Here is a 9,626-nt window from a genome sequence, read left to right on the forward strand (position 1 = left end):
ATTTTGTCTATATGTAGTATTTTTTTAAATTAATAATCATAATATCTATTTAATAATCTATTTAAATAGAAATAGAAAAATTAAATAGCTAACAATTAAGAAAAATCAACAGATTTTTTTGCATTATATTATTTTAAAACATGAGAAAAACGTTTACTTATACAACTATTTTTTCTATTGCTCGTTGATTTATATAAAATATTTTAATGATTTACTGCATGATTCATGGAATTTTTATAATTCATACATGCACGAGTCGGAAATCGTCGGAGCAATTTGCAAGTCGGTGCAATTAGCATCGCGAAGATTCATTAAGTACATCTCGTTTGAGCAACCAACTTTTAAAATGTTGCTTTAAAGCGGTACAATTAAAATCGCGGTTGTGGCCGATTGCGGCGTAAACAAAAAAGAGAAGAGCAGCAAATTACGACAATAGCTTTTGCCTGGAACACACATACAAGTATTGTCGATGTAATATTGATTAATTACAATGTAGAGAGTGTCGGCTTGTCAGGCAGACAGACACCTTCGGCGATTGTCCGCGATCATCAAGGCTTCCATTAACAACAAAGGATCGTAGCATGTGTGTACGTGGTGGTCCTTGCCTTTGAAATTTTATGACTCCCAAAAATAAAATCATACTCTGTCAAATTTCTGTCTTATACTTTCATAAGTGTTGCAAATAGAAACATCTGTGGGTGTAGCCTAACAGCTGAGGATAGTCTTTTCCGGATAACGAGATTTTTATTCGTTTCGGAGCAGATGTAAAAGTCGTGTTAAAAAAGAAAAAAAATTTCGATAATGATAGTAAGGATTATACGACCTGCAAGCGTGCTGCTGTTAGGACTATTTGGCCTTAAATCTTCTTTTAAAAGGATAATAGAAAAGTTATCGACGTCGTTACAATAGAAGAGGGTGTCTGTAATTAATAGCCTTTTCAACCACTGACATTTCAACCTACTTTATTGATGTCGAATACGAAGTAAAACTGTTGCTTTCATCGATAGTATTTTCATTTCTATTATCTTGTTGTTTCTTTTTTTAAGAAGCTTTTTATTTTTCGATAAATAAATAATTTGGAAATTTTAGAATATACCTATAAAATTGAAGAAAATGAATCGTAAATAATTATATGTATTCTTTGTTTAAATATATTCTTAATCTAATTTTTTTTATTAAAGAATTATATTACTTTAATATTTGAATTTATTTGATAAACGATAAATATATTTTTAAAATATGTACGAAAAATAAGTTAACATATTTGCAATTATTACCTTATTCATTGTTCAATACTTATTCTGAATGTTCCTCAAATAATCAATTCTTCAAATTATTTCCCCAATTATTCACCTCGCCTCAAATTCCTTTAATTGACAAATGAAAAACATAATCATCAATTGAAATAAGTTTTATATATATGTATAATTTATTTGAAATTATTTTACGTAATTATTTTTAAATTAGTACTTAAAATAAATTTCACTTAGCTCTGATTGATATACGAAGCTAATTATTGATGCATATTTTTAAGAACCAAACAGTTTATGAACAAAAACATTACAAATACCTTTTAAAATCAGAAGATGGAAAGTTCTTTTTCCTCTAACCCTCTTCTTTTTGATCCTAAAGGGTAATTAATTAAGTTTGACTTACCGCATGAATTACAGGGAGTCGAAGTCAATTAATTAATTGTAATTTAGCCTACCCTTGCGAACCGTGCTCTAAGGGGATTTTGTCACCTTTTAAAAGCTGTTACGAAGACTCCGCACTTTCAAGAACATAATGAATATCCTTTCAAAGCAACCGTCCTTCGACCCTGTAATCGATTTATATTGTGTCAGAAAAAAATCTGGTTCTAATAAATGTATATTTTAATATAAAAAAAAAAAATAATGTTTTATAAAAAACATAACTAATAAATTATATTATCAAATAATAATAATAATTAATAATAATTCTATTTTATATAAAATATTATAAATACGTAACCTATAATGGATTATATATAATTGGATTATATATAATGGATTATATATATATAAATGGATTATATAAATAATTTTTTTATTAGTGAAATATCATTTCGGGAGGATGAATCATCTAATCACTTCAATTATCAATATTATTTTCGTTTTTTAAATATAATTTTGATAAATAGAAAAAATAAATAGAAAAAAGAAATAGAAAAAAAGAGCACAATTTTAAATAATAAGATACTCAAGATTCTATTATTTAATTGTAAAAAATATTTCGAGACGAAATTATATATAATTGTATAAAACATAAAAAATAAAATAAAAATTTGAAACTTGATTTTACACGTTCAAAAGATTTTCTTATTGAAAAATTTATGCACGCAAATTTTCATTAAAATCAAATTTTTCAAGATGGATGAATATTTCCTTATAAGATAATGTATGAAAATTTTTGTGACTGACCGTATAATACTTTATATTTAAACTGAAAAATCTTTGCTTTTGCAAATAGTAAACCACGAAAAGGATACGAAGACCGATAGACGGGGGTAGTTAGAGAATAAGCGGGAATAAAAGAAACCCAGCAAGAGTAATGCCTAGGGAAGCAGTTAAATTCGTTGCATGTGTGCCCTCAAGAGATTTCTACTCGCCTCTATACCCTTTGTTCTCGCGTTAGGTAAGCTTTTGTTTCGGTTATACGACCGAGGACACCGCAGGCCCAGTCCAATAAAACGAAAAACAGATCCCTTTACAATGCCGTGCATTTGCATAATTTCGCGTAATCTCCGCCATTTTCGCTCTTCGCGAATCTCTTCGCTCTTTTGCTCTGAAGGAAAGAGCTAAATTAATTTACGAGTGCAGTTACTTGTCTCGACTAATGCATTCAAATCTATAACATGAATTTTTCCCGCCAATTGAATGGATTTTTGAAAAATCTTTCAAATTTTTCAGAAACGAGTAAAATTTTCTAAAGAGAACAAAATCTATTGTAATATAAAAACTTTGGCAAAGCACTCGACGATAGTAAACGTTAAAAGTTGCATAGAAAAAATGAATAGTGAAGAGAAAGTGGAATTATTATATACTTCTTTTATCATAGATTCAGATTGAAATATTTAACATCCATCGAAATGTTTTTAACGTAACATACCTTATTGAACAATCATGTTGGATTAATCTATCTGAATAATCAAGAATAATCAAAACTGTCCATATTGTCCATCGCCATAATTGTTATTGGCAAAAAAGAAATATGGATTTCGGATAAGTTTCACAGGTTGGTAAGACAACGAATAATAAAGGAGAATGGAACTTGCAAGCGAGATGAATTCGAATGATTAAGAACGATTGGATTGTAGGTGCTCGGTTCAATTATGAGCAAGACACGCCATTCCCTCGTTATATCGTGCCAACACTAGACTACAATGACCGAAGACGCTGAGCACACCGGCGTGGACGCAGAGGCGCGAACTTTTAATACGTGTGAACGCTCCTTTATTAGTAGCGTGACCAATCAGCGCTGACGCTATTAATCAAACGTCTAACATCGTTCTGTGTACGCCGTATACACACCCTACCGAGTAATACACGAACCGTTCTTCTTACAATTACTTACGTATGTATATCTACGAAGTTTCGCAAATTTCGTGTCCATATTTTCACGAATCAATTGAATTTTTTAATACGTAGTGATATCGGCGATAAAATCTCGATTATCAGAACGATCAATTATTGGAATGTCGATTAAAGAAAAATTCGATTATAAAAGTAGAAATTTGACTTAATGTTCGATTATCCGAATTTTTTGATAGTAATAACATCGACGATAAAATCTCGATTATCAAAACGATCGACTATTTGAACGTCGATTAAAGAAAAATTCGACTATGAAACTAGAAATTTAACGGAATCTGAATACTGTTATTTAAAAGGTAAAGAATATTCTCCTAAGATGCCTTTTCACTATACTTCTTTTTATCTTTTTTACTATTCTTCGTTTATTGTGTTTATATATGTTTCTGAATTATTACTAAAATCTATAGGTTAGATTTTTTATTGGTGATATTTTCTATACATATCGTAATTTTGACGAAACAAAAATGTGTTTTATCAAAGAAGATGTGTCATTATTTTTTATTAAATCGAAATTAATTCTGTGCTTTAGTTTTAAAGCACAGTTTTAAAGTTAGTATTTATATAAGCAAAAATCATACAACTTTTATTTTTAAGATATTAGTCATTACTTTCGATGTTTCGATCTATTCTATATCATCTTTCAAACAAATTTCAATTTACGTAAAATTAATTATATTTTTTAAATTTCATTTTTCATTTTGAATTTAAGATAAGATACAATTGATTAATTATGAGAACTACGAGTTAATTTGTAAATTCAATATTATCAATTACGATTCCACTTGTGAATGTGAAAGAATAACGTGCAAAGTGATGTGAACATTGAAATCAAGAAAGAAATCTCTTTTACTTTATCGTTCATTTAATCTAAATACGAATCTTTCCTATGAATTAATTACGGAAACATTTCCGGCGTAGTGAAAGCGGAAGTAGCGTGTAAAAGAAAGTCTAATCAGTATAATATATGTAACGAACAATTCCATACGTAATTTTTTTCGACGGATATCTGAACTAAGTCATTATGGACATTTCTTTCTGCTTTTAATTAAAATGTTTTACGATATCCAATTAGGATAAATATCAAACGATATCTTGTGATAAGTTCCAACAATTTTAATTCGTTAGATAAAAGAATCCAACTATTTTTTTTCTTTTTTGTCAAAATCCAATTCCATATACTGTTCGTATCCAAGTCGATTAATTAATCAAGTGTTTTCGCGGCGTGACACGTTCCTACCTGAGATTCTCTCGTATATCTCGTTTGTGTTTCCGTAATTAACGCGTTGAATTGTTCCATATGATGCGACACGGAAGTTGGAATGCGTGTTAGTGCGATCGTAACACGGCAGTCCCATGACTCGATCATATGCAAATCCAAATGCAATCTGGCAGAGCCGGTGACAACGAGTAACGGTCGAGAAACCTTAGGTGATCCGAGGCGATCGAATTTCGAAATCGACACGACTGCATCGCATAATGGCCATACAGTTACAGGTGTGTCCAAATGATTGTTTCAGCTTTTTATTGCTTCTATGTCCGAGATACAACCGCGAGTATACGTTGAATTAACTTCGAGACGGAAGTTATATCGATGAGATATCGTTCTTACAATATAATATTCGCAAGTGGATCGAATAACTTTTGAATTTTGGTCGTATCGGTTTTATTACATTATTAAAAATGAGAGATAAATTAAAATAATGAGAAAGGAAACTTGGAAGTATTTCTATCATTTTGTCTCATTACAATTATGATAAAGTTGCAACGTTCAATTGATTATATATATATATGTTCGCGTGTCTAGTTTGAAAAGAAGCAGAGACAAGTCACGTAAGAACTGAGGAGAGGAAAAAAAAAAAAACGACAAATGTAGGAAGCGGAAAATTCAACGCTATTTCACTTGCTGCGAGATATATAACTCAGATTATACGGTAAGTTAACAATCTTATTTTTCGTAACGATGATTTATAATATCTCGACAATTATTTCTAACATAATATCATATCAATTAAAGATATAAAAAAAATTAAAGAAGTATGTTTAAATAAAAAAAAAAGAAGTAAGTACTTTTTTAATGAATTTAACAAATTAATAAATCTTTATAATTTTTAACTTTAATTTATGTTTTAATTAGAATGCAAAGAGATTCGTCGATGTGCTATAAATTGCACTTAAATGTATTACGACTACGAAAAGGCAAATTCTGTTCCAAAAACACTGGCGAATATCTATTTACTAATCTGATCATCGTGTCTGCCAAGTTGTTTTTACGATTTTGATACTCCGAATTAACACTTTATTGCGGCAATCTAAGATATTCGTTACTTGGAGGAAGTTCGCGTGTTAATATCAAGATCCAGATATATACGTATGTATAAAACAATTAAAAAATGTATGAAACAATTAAAAAAAATATTTATAAGAGCAGCAATTCCGCACCATTATTCGTCAATTTTTAAAACTTACTCATTCTCTTTAATTAGATGAACAACAGTATGTCATACGAGTGACAATAAAATCCTCGACACGTTCGAAATTTGTAAAAGGATGAGCGAGAGGAGGAAGAACAAATTCATTAGATTCATCGATAATTGCAAGGGAAATATCTTCGGGAACTTCCCACGATAGAATCTTTAATGCAGCCACTTTCTTACCGAATAATTTAACAAGCCGAAGCACCTTTAATCACGAAGTTTTTCCCCTTTCTCCGCCTTTCTTCCACCTTTCCGCAATAATTTCCCTCTTTCAAACGAGCAACGATGGAGGAGAGTGGGGGAAGATAGCGAAAAAAGGTGGAAGAGAACACAGTAGTTGTTTAAAAGAGGTTCAAAGCGACTGACGAACAAATTACCGGGAAGTTTACCAATCCCGCACGCTTCTGCCCTTCCTCCCACTCTCTCCTTCTCTGTCTCTCTCTCTGTATCTCTTCTCGAACCCACCCTTCCTCACCTTCGTTGTACTCGCCTTTTTTATATATTAATCCCACCGCAACGACGCGCTGATAATCTTGGAAAGGGCTGTTTTAAATTGGCTCCTTTGACGCGATACGCCGCGCGATGAGTTTCATATCGGAATAATTTTCGAGTATCCTTCCCCATCCTCCTCCTCTTCCACTCATCGCTTCCTTTTTCCTTCTTTTTTCAAACTGCCGTTTTTACCACGAGCCGTCCACCAGCACCATCATCGATTCGCTAAACGTCACACTGTTGATCGCTGCTCCTTCCAATTATATGCCATTCGAATTCTTTCGCGAATACGATATTGTGTTAATCCTTTTACGATTTTGTCGACCATCATCCATTATACGTCACATTGTTAATCGTTTGGTGCCAAGAAACAAGGAATAAGTGAAAAATCCTTTTGATATTTTACAATTAGTTTATACGAATAATAATAATTCTAAAGAAATCATATCATTCTTATATAAAGATGCTAAATATCTTGACACTAGTTCTGAATCGCTACTTCTAATTTAATGTTATCTAAATTGTTTTACAAATTCAATTTCTTAATTAATCCTTAAGATTCGTCTTTTTTTTTATAATTTCGTAGTTTCCTCTTTTTCTCTTTTTCCGATAAGAAATGAAAATATTTTTGTTACTTCAATTCGAATTTTTAAATTACAGGCCAATTCAGTTTCGAGAGTGATTTGTCATTGTTCATCAGTGTGTCTCGTTCGCAAGACATTAATCACTGCTGAGAAGGGATTGCAAAGTTAAAGCGCAACATTGATGCATCCGTGGAACAAAAGAAAAAGGCGTAGTTGAACGGCATGATGAATCCACCGGTAGCCAATTAAGTCCCAGGAGTGTCGTTAAACTACTACTCGTTAACGCTAAAATGTCGCTCAGCGAATATATGTAGGATGGTTTAAAACGAGGAAACGGACGTGAAAAATGACAATTAACGTGCAGCATGAGGAAACTGGCAGAAGTACGACGAAATATGTTACATAAAATTTCGCAAAACGTATCTACGTTTGCGACAGTAGAGTTTCTAACGATTTCGTTGCCGCTCGAGCCGTGTGAAAGGTTTGAAAAAAAAAATATATATATATATATGTATAAACGATGAAACGAATCATCGTCACGCTGATACGCATAAACTTCATTTTATCAAAACTTTTTCAAAGCGTTTGGATATCGTTATTATTATTATTATTCGCATCACTTAACTAGAATAATTGAAAATGAGGAAACGGACGTGATAAACGACAATTATAATGGTAACAACACGGCATCAGGAAATTGTTGGGATTCGTGCAATAATGAAATTATTATATAAAACTACTCGAACCGTGTATTCGTGACGATGAAAATACTATCATGATTCGAATATTCGCTCACAATTTTGTTATCCACACTATATTTGCTGTTTTCGAGATAGTTTTATTTTCTTCCCTTAATTGATCCGTATAATTACAGATCGCTATCGGGCGCAAAAGGGACACCAAGCGTACGAGGAGAATGGCAATCGCAAAGCGTAAATAAGCGTTCATACACGTATGAATTATAATTTCAATTTGGTATATTACACGGGACGAGAAGTTGTTCCAGGAAACGGTAACTTATAATTTTCTCAGATCTTGATCGTGAAATTAAGGCCATCGTTACGTGGAGAGGCTACACATAGACAGGCATAAATACCAAAGATCGCGTCTAATCAGCGCATTGTTTTCCAGAGCGCTCCATAGCTCAACAACGAGAGCTAAATGTGCAGAAGCCTTTTTAATCCGCGCTTAAACAGTCGGCCGGTTGTTCGGCGAGAAAAGAAAGTCAGCTCCACGACTTCTTCTGAAGGCGGATATTTAAAAATGCGAGGAAATGAAATTGCCTAGATGAACTCTCGTGAGCGCACCCGCGCGCGCGCTCGTTTGAGAACCGGGAAGATGGTAAAATAAAGTAATTGTTGCTATTACCGGGCGACCGTTTCTTGGTGTTGGTAAATTGCACGGTATACGTGCATATACATTATGTATAACGCTGTGCAGGTGTAAGTGTGCACCGGGGATTCTCTCTCTTTACCACGAGGCTTGTGAGAATCCGGGCAATTACGTTGCTCCGCTCGCTACGGAATATCTGGCTTGTTTATAACGAATTAATTTAGATGTCTTAATTGCCATCGGTTAATTGTTGTGGAACACGGAGCGCGCTATGGTATCGCGGTGTGGATCGTCGCTCTTCAAAGACACCCGGAATTCATGAAATGGGATTGCATTGCTTTCACCACACTCTTCCGCTCTTACCGACCGTTCATTAAACTCCTCCTACGTGAGTCACTTTCCGTCCAAATATTTTTTAATTGGTTATAACAGTATTTCTCGAATCTTTATTTCTTTTCTTTTTCTTCAATTTACAGATTTTTACGCTACAAAGCGCTTGCTAATGAAACATTCAGAGATTTTTTATTTGCAAATCCATTATTCGTACGTATTCGACTTGCATGATGCAATTGTTTTAATCATTTTAAAAAAAAAAAACTATGGATCCACGGTATGCGGTAAAAGATTAAAGGAGCTGGATATCTTTAATAGTGAACAAGGTATATTAAATTTGGTAAATTCCTTGGTCATTAGCCAGTCGAGGAAATGATAAAACGAAATGCGAATACGCGTCGGCGATTACAAACCTGCATTATTCTCGCTTTCCTCCTGGGAAAGTTAAGGCATCGAGCGTGTTAATTATAATGAACGTTAAGTAACCGGTGTATACGGGGCGCTATTATCGTTTGTACCGAGGCAACAAAATCGCGCAGTCCTGCATCACATCGGGGAAAGCAGTTTACAGCTTGTTACTTATCGCGATGAAGTGCACTAATGCGGTAATGCACGAGAAATCCTATCGACCGGCAAATCTACCATGAATTGAGCATAACGATGCTCGAAACGATACAATGCAACATCGTATAACAATTTTTTTTTTCGCAATTTTTCGCTTATACGATTTTTCGCGGTTACACGCTTCCTGTTTTTTTTTCTTTTTTTCTTTTTTCTTTTTTTTTTTTTTTTTTTTT

General features: G+C 33.0%; 2 long non-coding RNA genes across 4 annotated transcripts; one reads left to right on the plus strand and one right to left on the minus strand.

The window, feature by feature from the left end:
• Positions 1-945: 945 nt before the first annotated feature.
• Positions 946-3,706, minus strand: LOC102677953. Of its 3 annotated transcripts, XR_004150151.1 has the most exons (5): positions 3,065-3,705; positions 1,709-1,819; positions 1,571-1,626; positions 1,278-1,367; positions 946-1,096 (listed from the first exon to the last, which is right to left on the minus strand). It is a non-coding gene; the product is annotated as an uncharacterized LOC102677953 (long non-coding RNA). The 3 variants fall into 3 exon arrangements; XR_004150154.1 differs by lacking the exon at positions 1,571-1,626 and having other exon boundaries at positions 3,065-3,706; XR_004150149.1 differs by lacking the exon at positions 1,571-1,626 and having other exon boundaries at positions 1,657-1,819; positions 3,065-3,702.
• A 578-nt stretch (positions 3,707-4,284) lies between these two features.
• On the plus strand, positions 4,285-7,048 carry LOC102677869. The gene is made up of 4 exons (XR_004150155.1): positions 4,285-5,108; positions 5,419-5,545; positions 5,749-5,982; positions 6,098-7,048. It is a non-coding gene; the product is annotated as an uncharacterized LOC102677869 (long non-coding RNA).
• The last annotated feature ends 2,578 nt before the right edge of the window (positions 7,049-9,626 follow it).

This window comes from Apis dorsata, unplaced genomic scaffold, assembly GCF_000469605.1.
Source record: "Apis dorsata unplaced genomic scaffold, Apis dorsata 1.3 scaffold_18, whole genome shotgun sequence".
NCBI classification, from domain to species: domain Eukaryota; kingdom Metazoa; phylum Arthropoda; class Insecta; order Hymenoptera; family Apidae; genus Apis; species Apis dorsata.